At 40.7% G+C, this 19748-nt stretch overlaps 1 long non-coding RNA gene across 1 annotated transcript in view; it reads left to right on the top strand.

The window, feature by feature from the left end:
- The first annotated feature begins 4405 nt into the window (after window positions 1-4405).
- The window catches only part of LOC143647864 (uncharacterized), a 127090-nt gene continuing 111747 nt past the window's right edge, over window positions 4406-19748 (top strand). The window contains exon 1 of the long non-coding RNA XR_013158217.1: window positions 4406-4649. This is a non-coding gene — a long non-coding RNA (uncharacterized LOC143647864). The remainder of the gene's footprint in view (window positions 4650-19748) is intronic.

Below are 19748 nucleotides of genomic sequence, written 5' to 3'. Positions count from 1 at the left end.
GTCCAGATTAGTATGATGCCCCGATACATTCCAGAGTAATTTGGGTAGAAAAAAAAAAAAACATATTTGCAAAGTCCCCTTGGGGGGCTGGGAAGAAAGGAGGAAAGACTCACTTTCCCAATCTGGGGAATTCCTGATATCCTCACCAGCAGTGGGACAACTAATTCAATAGGCTGGGATCACGATCTTGGGGTTGACCCCTATGAAACTTATTCCTGAAAAGAAGAAATTAAGCTTACTCATAATTATGCCTAAAAGTCACCCCCAGAGAACCTCTTTTGTTGCTCAGATGTGGCCTCTCTCTTTAAGCCAATTCGGCAGGTCACTGCCCTCCCCCCTGCATGAGACATGACTTCCAAAGGTGGCAATATCCCTGGCAACATGGGACATGACTCTCAGGATGAGCCAGGACCTGGCATCAAGGAATTGAGAAAGCCTTCTTGACAAAAGGGGGAAGAGAGAAATGAGGTAAAATAAAGTTTCAGTGGCTCAGAGATGTCAAGCAAAGTTGAGAGGATATCCTAAGGTTATTCTTATGCATTATATGGATATCCATTTTAGTTCATGGTGTATTGCAGTGGCTAGAGGGAAGTAGCCTTGATTCTTGAAGATGTTCATACAACTATATAGATTTACAATGTGCTGAGTGATTGTGAAAACCTGTGTCTGATGAGGATAGAAAAATTAGGATAAAAATAAAGAAACAATGGGGGGATAAAGGGTAAAAATAATTGATAGATTGCAATACCATTGTTAATGAGAGGAAGGTAAGGGGTTATGGATTGTATGGGTTTTTTTTATTTTTATTTCTTTTTCTGGGGTGATGCAAATGTTCTAAAAATGATCATGGTGATGAATATGCAACTATGTGATGATTGTGATACATTGTTTGTATGCTTTGGATGGACTGCATGTATGTGAAGATAGCTCAATAAAAACATTTTAAGAAAAAAAAGGAAAGTCTCAAATTAGTGGTAAAACCCCTCTAACCCTCGTCTATCTACCAAAAAAAAAAAAAAAAGAAGAAGAAAACAACAATAGTAACTAGCTAACATTTAAGATTGTTTGGTTTGTATTATCTTCATTTTGTGTTTACCTTCTATCTGTAACAAGTCATTCTGGATTTTCAATGGTGATGAAAGGTTTCCTTTCAAAATAAATATAAGTTGTTTAAAGTGTCCTCTGTGAAGAAGCTGTGGGAATGACCTAAGTTTATGATCCTTTCCCAGTTGGAAAAGAAGACAGTTGATTCCATCGCACACTCTTGTCTAGAACTCAGTTTGGCTGTGCTCTTTTTGAGAAAGTGTCCTAACGAAAGTATATCCTTAACTAAATAAATATATAAACCAGCAGCTATTCAAGATGGAAAAATCACCTCTTTTCTTATAAGGGAACTTTCTTCATGTTTCCTGACATACTGCGTGCTCAGGTAGTCTTCCCTTCATCTTTTCTCGTGGAGAGATTGAAACTAGGGGAAGAAAGGTCCTGGAGGCAGTCCCACAGAGGACTATGCTGGATAAATGTGGAAGGCAGAGAACAAACCTCACATCTTCATCTTTGAAAGTCATTTCTTTTCTATGAATTCCTGATATTAGGATGAGCAAGTGTCCCGGATTTTTGTTGTTATGTTTCCAAAAGAATTCTTCCCATCAGCAGTATGTTCCTTTGTTGCACCCTCTGCAAATCTGCTCGCTCTGACCAAACAGAATTATTACTTTTAAGACTTGAAACCTCTCGTTCTCAGTGAGGGTGGATGAGGTTGCAAGGCAGGAACAGTAGCCAAAGCCCATATGCCTCAAGCCTCACCCAGGATGGCCTGGACAAGCACCAGTACAACAAAAGCACTAGTCAGACCAGGGTGTTTTCACAGCTGGACAGTGTTTTGGGACAGCATGGGGCATGGGCAGGAGCTGGGGGTGGCAGTGAGGGGGGTGGGTGGAGCAGATGGGGAGATGCACAAGAAATGTCAGCCTCTGTCCAGTAGCATTATGTGACTGAGAAAAGCCCTAAGCAAGCAGATGGTTTTCATCTAAGGGGCCAAGTGTTTAAAGAGTAGGATTTATCCTGTGGAGAAAGGCCCAAAGAAGCAGAGCTCTTATTGCAAAAGGAGGCCACTGAAAGTTGTTCTTTGTTTAACCTGAGAATTTAGTTGCTTTTGGCCTCAAGACTTTCCTGCCTTGATTCTTCACTGGGCATTTGCTGAATACAGGTCCAGGGGTTGTCCTTTCTAGGGGTACTCTGAAGTGTAAGAGGATCCAGAAGATGGCCTTGGACTGCTGTTTGCAAAAGAAACTTCTCCCCCACCCCCACCCTCCACCAACAAGCTTGTAAGCATAGAGCTAACTTGCCATAGATCTGAAGAGCTAGCAGATTACTCTGGGGATGCTGGAATGTCCTGAAATGATACACAAAATGTTAGATGTATACGCATTTTTTCTGGTAGAGTGTCCATAGATTTCATCAGATTCTATGACCATAAAAATTTATAAGCTTCCTTTCAAGTACCTGTAAGAATGAATTATTGTTTAAATGTTAAGCATTCAGGTGAGGCTAGTTTAGGATCGCAGTAGAAAGTTTTGGTACTTCTATTTAATATATATATATATATATATATATATAAATCAAGATTCGTATGGATTCGTTTGCTATAGTTAATCCCTTTCAAGATATAAGGTCAGATAAAACAAGATTATTAGGAACACACTAAGGCAAGGTCAATGGGTCCTAAAAGATTAAGTGGGATTGAGCAAGGTGGAGGGTTGGGGTGGGGGGATAAACTGCACAAGCTTGCAATAAAGGTGGATACTGTGGTACTAGGCACAGATTTAGGTACCACATTTCAGACAGAAATGGATAAATTGGCACCTTCCTAGGGAAGGGCAACCAGGGAAATGAAGAGACCAGAAGTCATGTTATTTGAGAAGCTGGGGATGTTCAGCTTTGTCCCAGAAAGATTGGTTGAAAAGTGGCAGGGATATCTTCAAACATTTTCAAATTGTTTCATGGCTGAGATTTTAGAATTTTATGACCTTGAATGTAGAAGGGACCAAAGAATAGTTGAACCAGCTCCTAATATTACAGGACAGAAAATTGAAAGCCAAAAAGAACTGACTGGCCTAAGGCTGATCTAGAACTAGAAAACAATTCTCTGACTCCCTTTGAGTGCTCTCTCCCACCATTTCCACCGGCCTCCCAGCATGCATAATATGCAGAGTCAAACTTGGACCAATGAGTTGCCATTACAAGAGGGTAGAGTTTGGCTTAGTAGGAAGAGTATTCCTGTGTGGAATGGGCTTCTGAGTAAGACAGTGAGTTTGCCAATAGGAAAAGTATTTCCAAAAGAGAATGGATTAGTTTCCAATCGCTGCTATAACAAATTACCACAAATTTAGTGGCTTAAAAAACATAAATTTATTATTTCACACTTATGGAGGTCAGAAACCTGAAATGAGTCAACAAGACTCATTCCTTCTGATGACCCTAGGGAAGAATTCATTCCCTTACCTTTTCCAGCTTCCAGAGCTCACCTGTGGTTCCTTGGTTCAGGGGTCCTTCCTCCATCTTCAAAGCCAGCAGAAGAGCATCTTTAATTTTTCTCTGACTCCACTTCTGTCATCACATCTCTTTCCCTGACTCTGACCTTCTTATAAGAGATCACTGTTACATTGGGCCCACTTGGCAATCCATGATAATCTCCCCATCTCAAGATTCTTAACTTAATTATGTCTGCAGAGTTCCTTTTACCATGTAATGTAACTTAGACACAGGTTCTGGGGATTACCACTGGACATCTTTGGGGGTCCATCATTTGGCCTACCACAAAGTGTACCATGGAAAGTTCATTGCTGCCATCACACTGGTTTCAAAACAGACATGAGTTCAAATCCTGGCTTCAACACCTATTAATTGCATGACCATTTCCCCCTTGGAACCTCTGTTCCCTCATGCGTAAAATAGGAATAAAATCCCAAGGTTACTGTGAGAATTTGTAGTAATTTAAGTAAAATGTGTAACATATAGTACACTTTCAATAAATGACAGCCCCATTTATTCAAGGAACTTTCACATGATTCTCACCAGACAGGAATTCAATAGAAGAAAAGACATTATTAAAAGGGAAATTTGATAAAAACGACTTTCAAACTCCCTTCTGGACCTGAGATTGCTAAACTGTAAGGGAGTGAAATTTTCCTCCCCTATATTTCTTGCTCCCAGGGTATTTTATCCACTTCACAGATCCAGTGGTAAGGAAATGTTTTCACCCTACCCCCACCCAGAGTGCTGCATCTGATTTTATGGCCCAGAGCTCTCTCAGGTTTGAGCAGGATTAACAGCCTGGCCTGATGTGTAACGATTGGCTACACCAGGCAGCTGAGACCAGAACAGACTCCCTCTTTCATATCTGTCAACATACCTGGCTGCAAGCAAGTGGCTGCCCGTGACCACTGGCTGCAGGGGCCAGAGAGCGCGGGAAGGAAACTGAGGGAGAACACCTGACTTTGAAGCATGGGGAAAAGCAGAAACCCAAGTTGATGCTTCTTCCTAATGTCCCAAACGCTTCAGGGAAGACGTGAACAGATGCAGATCATTGCTGGTAGGCCAGGTCTGAAGTTGAGAGAAGAATCTTGAATTCAAAAGCAGCAAACAAGGTAGGTGACCTGCCTAGCGTTACGCCCTTCTCTCAAAGTCACAAAAACAAGTAACTTGCAGTCTTGAGTGAGGGAGTTCCTGCTGAGGGTCTCCTGAAGGAGATGGGGTTCAATGTGGGTGTGCACAAGGAGAACTCAATCATGTATCCATCACATGTTCTGGAAACTGGGTTGTATTTTCCTTCCATCTTCTCTCTCTCCCTCAAATTGTTGCTGTTGTCCCTCTACATGTTTCAAAAAGTCGGAAGGTTTTCTTTTTCCTTTCACTATAATAAATCACGTTTGTGCCTTCTTGAAACTATGTTGGTGATGACTTTACAAACATGGTTTTCTTCCAGAATTGTGCTGGATTGAATCCTCTCCACTTTCAAGATACATGAGAGAGGAAGGACAGTTTGTATAATTCTGAGGAACATACTATCCATTCAGAGGACTGTGAACCTCAAATGATTGGCTTTTTTTTATATTGTTTCCCAGAGAGAAATGTTCACTTTCTGCTTTGGAAACCATGGAGTTAAAAGTCATGAAATTGCTGGAGCAGAATCGAGCCTATTTACCTTAGCTTATCATACCAGGCAGCCAGGTCAATAATTTACTGAGACAAGGCTATTTCCTGCCTTTGCCAGAGGTCCACCAAAGCCGTTGCCTGACTGAGTCTCTGTACCGAATAAAGACACAAGGCAACATAGAAGGCAGCCTTCTCTGAAACTGTACCCATATTCTCTTCTGTCTGGGCTAAACTTTTATCCTGTCTGGAGAAGTAGATGCCACAGGATCCCTCCAGCTCAGTGATAAACAAACATGAGCAAGACCCATTATCACCTCAGGCACAACAGCCTACAGCCAGGAGAGCTTTTCCCCTACAGGGAAGAAGTGGGCTAACTGTAGAACAGTTATGACGTGATTCTTAGAGGGGAAAAAAAAGGTATTAAGTAATCATGAAAGGAACATAGATTTTCCCCCTTCAAGTCCACACATCCTGCAAATATGTGATCTTTTTTTTTTGTATAGACTTTTTTAAATAGAACAATTGTTGGTTTACAGAAAAATTATGCAGAAAGCACAGAGTTCCCATATACCCCATACACATACGTACACAAATATGTGATCTTTTGACGAACATGGTTTACTTTTCTTTAGGCCTTTAAGAATAAAACACTTCTAATTGCAGAAATGTCATATTGTCACAACATACACTTGTTGGGCCTTTGTTCTGGGCTCTTATAATTATTAGTTATAAGCCTGCTGATGGGAGGCTTATTTTTCTAAACTCACTTCAGAGAAGCAATTGGGCCATGTATTAGACACAGAAACGCTTAATAATTTTTGTCAATTATTTATGGAAATGAAGTGAACCCCCCAGGTAATGTTTGTAGCAGGAATTTTAGTGGCTCAGACATCTAACTAGATGCAGGAGTTGAGGATAGTATGAAGTCCATTCCAGACACAAACTGCAATGTGAAGTTGAGTAAATCTGTGGCTACTGCCTCGGAATGTCACGGAGAATTATTGAAAACTGATACATTTCTGTGTAGATATTAAGCTCCCTAAAATGTTGTATGTTCCCAGCATGTACCCAGGATTATGTTTGTGTTATGTTTGTAGATAATACAAGTGATGGAGGTGATACTGAAGAGGGGAAAGCTTCTCGGGGTATCCCAATGCACTGGCCAAATTTACTTACAATCCTGTAGGTTGCCTTCAGGGCAGACCCACATGTCACCTATCATTGTCTGTGCAGCATCTGGCTCAAGACCCCAAACACACTGGCAGCTCCCAAGGCTATACACAGTGTATATTGGATAGGAGATGAGGGGGGTGGGGTATTCTTGAAATTAGATAGGCGTTATTTTTACTTTACCATGTTAGCACATTAGGAAATTAGAATTCGAAAAGATAATTAATTTGCTCAAGCTCCCATAGTTAGTTCAGGGATAACCCAAGACTGTACCCAGTTCTGCCTCACTCCCAGTCTTACTGTTTTTCCCGTGAGGTCATGGAGTTAAGAGCATGCAGGAGTATACAGTGGAAATTTCCTGAGATAAGCAAAGCTGACCAACACAGGCAGAGGTTCTCTGCTGGTCCTGGGATGTACCATACCCGAGGCCAGTTGGGTACATTTATTTTCATTTATTCCCCATAACAATTTGTTCAACTTGCCCAAAAGTCATAGAGTTACTAAAAAGAGGTGAAATTTGAGTCAGGGTCTGTCTGATTCAAAAGCCCATGTTCTCTGGCACTCTGTTTTGGTGGGAAAAAACAAAACAAAACAAAACAAAACAGTTTACCTTCTATGTATAAAACAGTAAGGGATCCTATATAAAATTTTTCTTAGATCCTCGGAGTATATGTGTATGCTCCTTCCCCTCAGGTGTTCTTGACCTTATACAGGCATAAAACTGGATATCACAAGGTTTTCTTTCTCCTTCAGGAAAATAACCACAAAGCATATGTGTGCACACACAATAGTGATTGTCCATAGGCCAGTTCTTTGATCCCTTTCTGAAGCTGAGGAGAAAAGTGTTCTTACCTGGTTCATGAGTATTGTTTCTTCTTCTTTTTTGAATGCAATATAAAAGAAATAAATTTTTCAAGGTATACCAGGATTATAATTTTTTAATTGGAGAAGTTTTAGGTTTATAGAAAAACTACGTATAAAATACAAAGCTCCCATATACTGCCCTATTAGTAATGCCTTGCATTTAGTGAAGTATATTTGTTACAGCTCATGAAAGAGCATTTTAGTTTTACTATGATGTGGCTATGTGTGCTTTTCTTTGCATAAATTCTCCTCCAGGATTTTTTTACAAGTTCATTTCTGCACTCAAATTCCTGTCTTTAAGTTTGTCAAAACTATCCAGTCTTTCAATAGTTTTATTTAATCTTCATAACAACCCTGTAAGAAGAGAATCCTTTTCAGATAATATCCTTTTAGATAAGAACTTAAGTTCTTAAAAACTGAACACCCTTTTCAGTATCACATCAACAGGTCCCATCGGTCTCAGGACTCAAAAATCTTTGCTCCTTTTTGCTAATATGCAAGCAGTTCTCTGGATTCCTAAGGCCTACAAATCATAGTAGTGGAGCCCACAAGCTATTTGCAGGAATTTAAAATGCCAAATGGCTACACGGCCTGTTCTCAGGCCAGAGAGACCCACTCAAACTTGATTGCTTTGCTCTTGGCTGTAATTCTATTAGGTCAGTGTGGTAATGTTATTACTCTAACTAGATTTTCATCGAGTGATGAAAATGAAGACACTGATTGTTACTTAATAAAATCTGCCTTAAAGGCAAAAATCTTTCAGGTCTGTGTGCTGAGGGGCAAAGGAAGAAATCAAAGGAGTTCTGTCTAGGGGAAAGATAAGAAATTTCCATCCTCTAATCTGTTGTGTGCCTGTGAGACAGGGCACATGGACAGGGGTTACAAAGCCCCCGTGGCTTCTTTTGATATACACAAGTCCTCTCTCCATTCACCCCATAACTAGTTGGATGACTCGTGGGCCAGGCAGTTGTCAAAATGACAGGAAACCTAAGGAAGTTCTCCTGCAAACTGCAAACCCATCATGGGTTGGGGGTCCGATTCCATAGGAACCAGCTGAAGTTATAGGAGGAATTCCTGTGCCCTATGATTTCATGTGAGTCCAGAAAAGCTCTTAGGGTCAGTAGGTGCATCTGGAGGGGAGCAAGTGTTTTCTTACCCCTGTACTTCACTGGGCACTGCTCCTGCCTGGCCACGTGAGTCTCCACCCCACATGACACTCTTCTTGTCTGCATGGCAGAGTCCTACTCCTTGCTTGGGGGTTAATGTGCATTTTCATTGCACCTTTTCTCCCTTTCTGTGACTTCAGAGGCTCTAAAGATCTCAGTACAGGAGAACCCATAAGCTTTGGGCAGTGAGTGAGCAGAGAGAATGAAGCTTCTGCCCCTACCCCATTCCAATTCCCAAACTGTTCCCCTCTCTGCAGTTCCAAGGTCAAGTTTCCCATGGGAGCAGTAAAGGAACTGAAGGTCACAAAAAGTTGGCAATTCAACATACCTTGGAGGGGTTCCCAGAAAATAAAATGAAAATGAGATTGTTTTCATATAAGACCTCTGTATTTGGAGGATTGGATTCAAACAGCTTAATCTGCAATTTCACTGTGCACTTAGGTAACCCCCATAAAGTACATTATTCATTTATTTTTTCTAAAGTCAAAACAATATCAAAAATACCTCCTGCAGAGAATCTAACGAGGCAGAATTCTTTTGTCATCACTGCCTGATGTTTTCAAGGACTCGTTTTGTTTTAGATAACCTTATAGAGTGCATTTGGCTGGAGCGTATGTGTATTTCTGTGTAATGATGGCTTTCATCCATGTGACCCGCTTTGTGGTGATCTCATTAGATTTCACAAGGTAAGCAGCTGAAAAGTTGTGGCTAGTTCATGGACAGGCTGCAGGAAAAGAGAAAACCCGGAGAGCCACCAGAAGATGTTGCAGGAATGAGCAGGTGGCAGGTTTTTCTATGATCTGAGGAAAACCAGTACCCTAGTCTGGGTAATTCTCTCATGCTGGGGAGATATACCTTCAATTTCAAACAACATTTAGCTCTGATTTCCAGATAAGAATCCTGAATATAGGGAGAACCAATGACCAGATTTCCCAGAAGCTGACTGCCCACTACCAAAATTAATCTCCTTTTGCTTCTTTTTTTTGCAAAATGAAAGTTCTCCCGCTAAAGGTGTGACTGTAGTTTGCAGTTGTGTTCATAACTTGCAGTCCAACAGATAGAACATAAAACATGGCACAACACAGGCATCCTAGTCCTGATTCCACCGTCATCTTGCTCTGTGCATTTATTCCAATTTTTAAATTTCTCAGCGGTGGCTCAGATTCAATTCTTTACCATCTCTATCCTCACCCTGAAAATCTGCAAACATTTATTGATGGGCTATCCAGCATTCAACAACAGTCATCTACTCTTTCCCATAACTGTGTTAGACACTGTTTTGAAACAAGGTTAAATAGTCTTGTTGCTCATCAGAGATGAAACTGTTTTAAATGTACAAAATGAGCCAAACCACAGCCTCCTTAGACTCCTGTATTTGGGTTTCTGTGTGTGTGTGTGTGCTTTTGATTGTTTGTACAATGCCGTGAAGAGTATGGGTGCTCAGTCAACACTCATTGGTTATTATAAAGTGGTAGTAAACTATGAATTTAGTAGAGAAAGTAAAGGGGAAAAAAGACTTTGGGATTGCCAAGGAAGAGGAAGAGACAACTGGAAGCATTAACTTGTGGGGCAGAAGGAATAGTGTATTATGGGTTGACTTGCTCTTCTACCATCTGGTAAAAGAATGGTACAGAAGAAAAGAGACCTGGGTTTTTGTTTGATTCTGCTACTACTGTACACTAACCATGCAACACCAAACAAAGCACTTCAGCTCTCCTGACCTCCATTTTATCATTTTCAAAATGAAGGCAGTGAGGGTGGACGTAGATAGTGTTTAATGTCCCTTCTGGTTTTAGTATCCTGTCTTTGAGGAAAGACTAGTACAGCTAGAAACAGAAACTGCTTTACAAAAGAAAATAGAGTAATGGTTTTTATTTATCTGGGGCAGTCTTCCCCATCTCTTAGATAAATGAGCTGGGAGAAATGAAAAAACTGCTAGAGGTCTCAAGAATGTGATTTTAAAGATTTTCTAGAGAAGGAGCCCACTGGTCCAGGAGAATGCAAGAGGAAAACACATCTGAGTACACACTTGTCCAGCTGCAACCCTGGTGCTGACAACCAGCCTTTGCCACACCTTGTCTCGCTAATGTGAGCTCCAGCGAGCAGGCAGCCGTGATTATTATCCTCCCTTTATAAATAAACAGAGGCTCTTAGAGGTGATGTGACTTGCTCAAGGTTATAGAAACATGGCAGTGAGTCAGTTGGAACTGTGTGTGCTCTGGTGGGGCGTGGGGGGATGACTCTCTAAGCAAAAGGATGAATCCTCGCCTCCTCTGAAGTACATAAAACAATGGTCGGGGTTTGCTTTGCATCTGGATATCATTCCTATCCTCCTGCCCCACCCCATCCCACCCAGCATTACTCACCCAGGTTGTGGCTAAGTGGGTGCCAGTGCTCGTGTCCTTTCTTGTAAGCTTCATGAAAGGCTATATGTAATGAAGAGAAGGCATAAGCAAGGAAGTGAGATTGCATCAAAGCTCTTCCGCTAGGCCCTGAACTGAAAGGACACTTTTCTTTGGAAAGGCTCTGATTTCCCTCTTTAATCTGCAGAAATAAATTATCATGGGGATGACTGGCAGAAATCTGATGTTCCATTTCCAAGCATTTTTTTTTTTTTACTTGTGTTAACTCTTCTCTGCTTTACTTTCTCTTATAACAAGGAAAGAATAATGCTTGTTTACTGTGGCATTGTATTAGACCAAGATGCCCAGAGCAGTTCTGCCCAAAGGAACCTGCTGACTGCACAAAGCACCCAGGCATGGCAGGAAGTTCTAGTAAAAAAAGGGTCATAGTGACGTGGCCCCCACTGGTTTACTCTCTCACCCTAGACCCTGAAGAACCATAAACCTAGGTTTGTGGTCCACGGGGGAAAGCACTGGCAGAAATTGGGCAGCGGGGAGCTGATATCTCAGTAGCGTTCAGAGCCTGCCACAGCTTGTTGCCCATTTTTAATCCCTTTCTAAAGATGAGAGAGGGAGCAACAATGTGTATTATTATCACAGGGGGATATCTGATCATTTGTTGGGGGAGAGAGGGAAAATCCCACCAAGTCTGTAAGAGTAGGCTGGTGTCCTGACAGAGTTCTCCAATAACTTCCTGTTGTCCTCAACAAAGGTCCTACTGAGTTGTCCCACTTCTCAGTTTTCACTCTATTCCTACTATCTAACTGACTCCTTAGTCTCTTGAGGAGGGGTTGCATAATACAATAAATCATGTTCAATAGGGAGCCAAGATGGTGGTTTAGCAAGGTGTGGGATTTAGTTCACCCTCCAGAGCAGCTAGTAAAAAGCTAGGAATAGTACAGAACAACTGTTGGAGCCACATCAGTGACCGGGCACACAGTATACACCAGTTTGGACCAGGTGGACTGGCCGCGAGCCCCCCCAGAACCATGAGTTCCCCAAGCTTTGGTGGCTGGTGCCCCTCCCACACAGGCTCCTTCCCAGAGGGGAAAGGAAAGAGACTTCACCAGCAGCAGGGGCTGAGCACAACCAAATGCCAATTGTGGAATTAATTAACAAATTCTGACTACTAAAAATAGGCCCCCAGCTCAGCTGAACCTCGAGTAAAAGCGAAGGTTGTGTGTTTTTGCCCTGGTGCAGAGGGGGCAGAGCTGACAGAAAAAGAAAAAAAAAAAAAGAAGTTTTTTTAGGATCAGGAAAGGTCTGGGCCTGGCAAGAAAGGAGGAGGCACATAGGACCTGGAGATACACAGAGCAGTGTACCAACTTAAGCTTTTGATTGGCAAACCTGAGGAACGGGGTCCTGCTCTGAAAAGGACTTTTCTTTATCTCTTTTGTGGCTATGTTTCTGTATCTTTGGATACATCTGCAAGGCTTCTCGGGCTCCACTGCCCCAGGCATAGGCAGAAACAGGCTTGTTTGAGAGCTTATCTGGAGCCTATGCTTTCCCCAGGAGAGGGGTGGGGCCCAGCTCAGGTGGAATCCCTCCCTCAAGGAATTCAGACCCCAGGGTCTGGAAAAGGGAAGTGATTAAAGGCAGCCTACAACCTCTCCTCTGTCTCCACCACACCCCCAGCAGGGAGAGTCTGTTGAAGTTAAAGGTACCTCATCACCTTATGCTGGTGGGAAGTGCAGGCAGAAAAGCGCCACATACTGGGCAAGATAGGAAAAATGCAGAGTCTAGAGACTTGATAGGAAAGTCTTTCAACCTGCTGGTTCTCACCCTCAGGGAAAACTGATGCAGTTGACTCTTTCCTCCTGAGAGGAGACCAGTTTGGTCTGGGAAAATCTGACTGGGGTCTATAATACCTAAGTAGACCCTCCTAAGGGGTGGGGGAAAGGCACCATACAGGCAGGGCATGAAACAAAAAACAAGAACTGAAAATTTCTGACCTATTAAGTAACATCTAAGCTAGAGGAATAGAATAAGCTGAACTGAATGTCAAAGAACAGATAGACAAGTCATCCAGCAAGAAAATCCTAGGGGAAAAAAAAAAGTGAAAACAATCTCCAGAGTAAACTAATTAAGGTAATTAAATGCCTAAATGCTAGCAAAAAAAAAAAAAAAAATGAATCATACTAGGAAAATTAAAGAAATGGCCCAGTCAAAGGAACAAACCAACAATTCAAATGGGATTCAAGAGTTGAAACAATTAATTCAGAATGTTCGAACAGACATGGAAAACCTCATCAAAAATCAAATCAATGAATTGAGGGAGGATATAAAGAAGGCAAGGAATGAACAAAAAGAAGAAATCAAAAGTCTGAAAAAACAAATCACAGAACTTATAGGAATAAAAGGCACAGTAGAAGAGATGAAAAAACAATAGAAACCTACAATGTCAGATTTCAAGAGGCAGAAGATAGGATTAGTGAACTGGAGGATGGGACATCTGAAATCTGACAAGTAAAAGAAACTATAGGGAAAAGAATGGAAAAGTATGAGCAGGAACTCAGGGAACTGAATGACAACATGAAGCACATGAATATGTGTGCTGTAGGAGTCCCAGAAGGAGAAGAGAAGGGAAAAGGAGGAGAAAAACTAATGGAGGAAATTATCCCTGAAAATTTCCCAACTCTTATGAAAGACTTAAAATTAAAGATCCAAGAAGTGCAGCATACCCCAAACAGAATGGATCCAAATAGACGTACTCCAAGACACTTACTAATCAGAATGTCAGATGTCAAAGATAAAGAGAGAATCTTGAAAGCAGCAAGAGAAAAACAATCCATCACATACAAGGGAACCCCAATATGACTATATGTAGATTTCTCAGCAGAAACCATGGAGGCAAGAAGACAGTGGCATGATATATGTAAGATACTAAAAGAGAAAAACTGCCAACCAAGAATTCTATATCCAGCAAAACTGTCCTTCAAAAATGAGGGGGAAGTTAACACATTTGCAAACAAAAATTCACTGAGAGGATTTGTGACCAAGAGTCCGGCTCTGCAAGAAATGCTAAAGGGAGCACTAGAGACAGATAAGAAAAGACAGGAGAGAGAAGTGTGAAGAAGAGTATAGAAATGAAGACTATCAGTAAAGGTAAAAATAAGAAAAATTAGATATGACATATAAAATCCAAAAGGCAAAATGGTAGAAGGAAGTACTGCCCATACAGTAATAACACTAAATGTTAATGGATTAAACTCCCCAATCAAAAGACATAGACTGGCAAAATGGATTAAAAAGCAGGACCTATCTGTATTCTGTCTACAGGAAACACATCTTAGACCCAAGGATAAACATAGGTTGAAAGTGAAATGTTGGGAAAAGATATTCCATGCAAATAACAATCAGAAAAGAGGCTGGAGGGAATTGCTTGAAAATGTGGAGCTGTGCTCTGGTGGCCATGTTTCTTGAAGATAATTGTCTGATGATATAGCTGCTGCAGTGTGACTGTGTGGTTGTGAGAGCCCTGTGTCTGATGCTCCTTTTGTCTACCTTATTGACAGACAAGTAAAACATATGGATTAAAAATAAATAAATAATAAGGGGATCAAATGTTAAAATAAATTTAGTAGATTGAAATGTTGGTGATAGGTGAAGGGGGGGGTAAGGGGTAATGTATGTATGAATTTTTTTCTGTCTTCTTTTTATTGCTTTTTCTGAATTGATGCAGATGTTCTAATAAATGATCATGATGATGAATATACAACTATGTGATGATAGTGTAAGTTATTAATTATATAACAAGAAGGGAATGATCATATGATATGAATGTTTGTGTTTGTATGTGGTTATGTATCATAAACAAAAAATTAATTAATTAAAAAAGAAAGGGAGAGGTAAGGGGTATGGCATGTATGAATTTTTTTCTTTTCATTTTTTTTCTGAATTGATTGCAAATGTTCTAAGAAATAATCATGATGATGATATGCAACTATGTGATGATATTGTGAATTACTGATTGTATATGTAGAACGGAATGATCATATGTTAAGAATATTTGTGTTTCTTTGTTGTCATTTTTTTTTAATTTTTAAATAATAAAAAAATTTATAAGTAATTAAATAATGTTCAGTCAGCATTGTCCACAACTATAATGGCTACACTCAGTTTTTTAAAGCCATAAAGCAAAGCATAAAACAAGCTACCACCCAAAGGGACCCTTGGTTTGCCCACAGTGTACACTCAAATAAGGCAGGATAGTAAGAAGACATGCTTGTGCTTTACCCATGTACTACCTCTTCATGAGGCCAGACACATCAGAATGACCCGTGACTCCAATAATCAATACCAATGGCAAACATTGCACAAATACAGATCTAAATGCACTACCAAAGTTGTTGTTGTTGCCTTTAAAGGCAAAGTACTAAAATTTGGGACAAATTCATATATTCTCTAATGCCAATGATCTGGCATTTTACAATGTTCTTCTATGAGAACAAGTTTTTCTACAGAGCCGGTGAACATGCCATTGCTTCTTGCATTAAACTGAATTTCTAAAAATAGACTGGATTCGCTAGCCCTGCCAGTTTTCCAGAAGGAGAAAAAGAGTAAAAGAAATATGGAACTCTGTTTTTCTATTTTCCAAAAGCCTTCTGGTCACTCATACACCTACCAGTCCTCATTCAACACCATAGATAGTCAAGGATGTCAATGTCTATTGGTTTCTCATTCTGTGCCCATGTGCCAGACAGTGAAGATAAGATGGGGCTCATCTAGTACAAGGTTTCCAGGAGATGCAGGGACTGTTCTTTATGGTATAATTTTTCACTGCATTTTTATGTGAATATTAAATTATATTGAAGTATAATTTACATGTAATATAATGCAATTATTTAAGTGTACATTTGGATGTGTTTTAACAAATGTATGCACCCATGTACAACTATGACAATCAAGGTACAGAATCCTTACCTAAAAAACTTCCTTCATGCTTCTTTGCAATGATTGATCCTCTCTACCCTTAGTCCCAAGCAACCACTGATCTGCTTTTTCTTCAATAAGTTAGCTTTAACTGTTCTAGAATCTCATATAAATAAGATCATGCAATATGTAACTCTTTTGCATCTCATTTCTTTCACTTAGCATGTTTGATACTGTGCTGGTTTGAAAGGATATATGCCCCCTAAGAAAGCCATGTTTTAATATAAATCTCATTACTTAAAGGTAGAATAATCCCTACTCAGTACTGTATATTTGAAACTGTAATGAGATCATCTCCCTAGTTGATGTGATTTAGTTAAGAACGGTTGTTAAACTGGATTAGGGGATGACATGTCTCCACCCATTTGAGTGGGCCTTGATTGGTTTACTGGAGTCCTATAAAAGAGGAAATATTTTGGAGACTCAGAGAGACTCGGAGAGAGCAGAGAATGCTGCAGCACCACGAAGCAGAGGGTCCACCAGCCAGCGACCTTTGGAGATGAAGAAGGGAAATGCCTCCCAGGGAGCTTTATGAAACCAGAAGCCAGGAGAGTAAGCTAGCAGATGACGCCGTGTCTGCCATGTGCCCTTCCAGCCGAGAGAGAAGCCCTGACTGCGTTCGCCATGTGCCTTTCCAGATGAGAGAGAAACCCTGAACTTCATCGGCCTTCTTGAACCAAGGTATCTTTCCCTGGATGCCTTTGATTGGACTTTTCTATAGACTTGTTTTAATTCTCGGCCTTAGAACTGTAAACTAGCAACTCATTAAATCACCCCTTTTAAAAGCCATTCCGTTTCTGGTATATTGCATTCCAGCAGCTAGCAAACTAGAATAGATTTTGGTACCGGAGAGTGGGGTGCTGCTGCTGTGGTTTGCAAATACCAAGCATGTTGGAGTGGCTTTTTAAATGGATAAGGGGAAGATTCTGGAAGAATCTTGATAGAGAAGCTTGTGAGAAGCTTGATAGAGAAGGCCTAGAATGCTTTGGAGAGACTGTTGGTAGAAATGTGGACTCTAAAGATACCTCTGATGAGGCCTTAGAAAGAAATGAGGCACGTGTTATTGAAAACTGGAAGGAAGGTGATCCTTGTTTTAAAATGGCAGATAATCTGGCAAAGTTGACTAATGGTATTGGCTGGAAGGCAGATTTTAAAAGCCATGAACTTGGATATTTAGCAGAAGAGATCTCCAAATTAAATGTCGAAAGTGCAGTCTGGTTTCTCCTTGCAGCTTATAGTGAAATGCGACAGGAAAGAGATAAACTGAAAACTGAACTCTTGAGTAAAAAGAAACCAGAAATTGAGGTCCTGGAAAATTCTGGGCCTACAGAAAGGGAGACTACAGAGTATAGTGTGGATTTAACCAAATGTGGAACCAGCCAGCCATTTCAGAGAAAGTCAGGATCAGACATGGAGTTATCCAGGAAAGATTTGTGGAAACTCCTTATATCTAATGGGCATGATCCAAGGCTACTGCATAGAAAGCCAACGAGAGTGCTGTGGGACCTGTATAAACAGAGCTGCTGCCAGTCTGGACTGAGGGGTTCAGAGAAGGGACACATTGGAGGAAAAATAACTTCAGAGGCAAAACCGTGGAGGCTGAGGTCTGAAGTCAGGAAGCTTTGGGCCAGGAGAGTGGACCCACCCAAGCCCGTGGAGAGGGTGAGTTTGCCCCAAAGGCAGAGAATGGGCCTTCCACCTCATTGCAGTGGAAGAGTCATGCCGCCTCAGGCCTTGGAGAGGGTGAAGCACGTTTCTTGGGGTTGGGGGAGAGCCTGGCTGCCACCACATGGAGGGGCTGAGCGTGTGCCCCGGAGATGGCAGAGAGCCCGGGTGCAGCCCCAATGCTTGGAGAGGGTGGAGCCGAGAGAAAGGTGGTCTCCCCAATATCCCCCAAGGTTGCATTCAGAGAGAGGCAGGCGTAGGCATTTGGAAAGGGTGGGACTGCCACTTTCTAAAGCCCTGAGGATAAATGACTCTCAGACTTTGAAATCTAATGGACTTTGCCCTGCGGGTTTTCGAAACTGTATGGGTCCGGTGACCCCTGTGTTCCTTCCTCCCTATGGAAATGTATATATATATCCTATGAATGTTCCTCCTTTGTATGTTGGCAGCAAATAACTTGTTGTGAGTTTTCAAAGGTCCAGAGTAAATGGAGAGAATTTTGCCTTAGGACAGACCATGCCTGTAACTGATTTGATGAGATTCTATACTGTCTCTAACTTGATACTTTGTTTGTATTGCTACTGAAAGGTTTAAGGATATCTGATATTGTTATTAAATTAATGTATTTTGTATATGGGAAAAACATGTCTTTTTTAGGGGCCAGAGGGTGGAATGTGCTGGTTTGAAAGGATATATGCCCCCTAAGAAAGCCATGTTTTAATATAAATCTCATTACTTAAAGGTAGAATAATCCCTACTCAGTACTGTATATTTGAAACTGTAATGAGATCATCTCCCTAGTTGATGTGATTTAGTTAAGAACGGTTGTTAAACTGGATTAGGGGATGACATGTCTCCACCCATTTGAGTGGGCCTTGATTGGTTTACTGGAGTCCTATAAAAGAGGAAATATTTTGGAGACTCAGAGAGACTCGGAGAGAGCAGAGAATGCTGCAGCACCACGAAGCAGAGGGTCCACCAGCCAGCGACCTTTGGAGATGAAGAAGGGAAATGCCTCCCAGGGAGCTTTATGAAACCAGAAGCCAGGAGAGTAAGCTAGCAGATGACGCCGTGTCTGCCATGTGCCCTTCCAGCCGAGAGAGAAGCCCTGACTGCGTTCGCCATGTGCCTTTCCAGATGAGAGAGAAACCCTGAACTTCATCGGCCTTCTTGAACCAAGGTATCTTTCCCTGGATGCCTTTGATTGGACTTTTCTATAGACTTGTTTTAATTCTCGGCCTTAGAACTGTAAACTAGCAACTCATTAAATCACCCCTTTTAAAAGCCATTCCGTTTCTGGTATATTGCATTCCAGCAGCTAGCAAACTAGAATAGATACCAATCCATAAGTTGAGTATATCATGGTTTGTTTATTTTGGTTGCTGAGTAGAAGTTCATTGTATGGATATATCATGATTATCTGTTCACCAGTTAATGGACATTTAAGTTGATCCCAGTTCATGGCTATTGCAAATAGAGTTGCTACACACATACATGTATACGTCTTGATGTGGGCATATAGTCTCATCTCTCTTGGTAAATCAATGGGTCATAAAGTAAGTGTACATTTATTTTTATTTTAGAAATTCCAAACTTTCAAAAAATTGTAAATTTACCCTTTCTCTCTACCAATTCATGAACATTCTATTTCTCCACATCCTCACAAATACTTCCGTTAGTTGTTTTCTATTCAGTACTCCTATTTAGATATGAAATAGTATCTCTTTGTGATTTTAATTTGCACTTCCCTGATTATTAGAGGCTGAGCATTTTTTCATGTGTGCATTGGCCATATCTCTATCTTCTATTGTAAACTAACAAGTCTTTTGTCTGGTAAAAATTTCCTCCAAGGGTGTCATTTCTTACTGGTGTGGTTTGAAGAGCAGAAAATATTAATTTTTATGAAATCCAGATCATCGTTTTTCTTTCTTTTATGGTTTGCAAGTTTTGTGTCCCACTTTAGAAATCTTTGATTTTCACAATGCTGCAAACATCTCATATGTTTTCTTCCATATCTATTTGTGGAGTTTCTATTCTCTTCCATTAATTTGTCTATTCTTATGTCAATACCACATTGTATTGATTGTTACAGCTTTATATTAAATCTTGAAATCATGTAGTATATATCTTCAATCTTTGTTCTTTTTTGAAATTATTTTACTAGTCTGGGTTCTTTTTATTTTCATATTAATTGTTGCATAAGTTTCACTGCATTTTGAACAGAGGGGACCTTCATGCTATAACTCTTCAGGCATCTGGAGTCACCAGGTGTCTTGCTGTGATTGAGATGAACCTAAATAATAAATAAGTAGTATGTATATGTGTGCAATGCATGTGTTCTAGCTTGCAAGCTGCCAGAATGCGATATACCAGAAATAGAACGGCTTTAAAA

Source organism: Tamandua tetradactyla, chromosome 10 (genome assembly GCF_023851605.1).
Source record: "Tamandua tetradactyla isolate mTamTet1 chromosome 10, mTamTet1.pri, whole genome shotgun sequence".
Taxonomy (NCBI): Eukaryota; Metazoa; Chordata; class Mammalia; order Pilosa; family Myrmecophagidae; genus Tamandua; species Tamandua tetradactyla.
The sequence above is the reverse complement of the archived record's forward strand: the minus strand, read 5'-3'. Positions and strand labels throughout refer to the sequence as shown.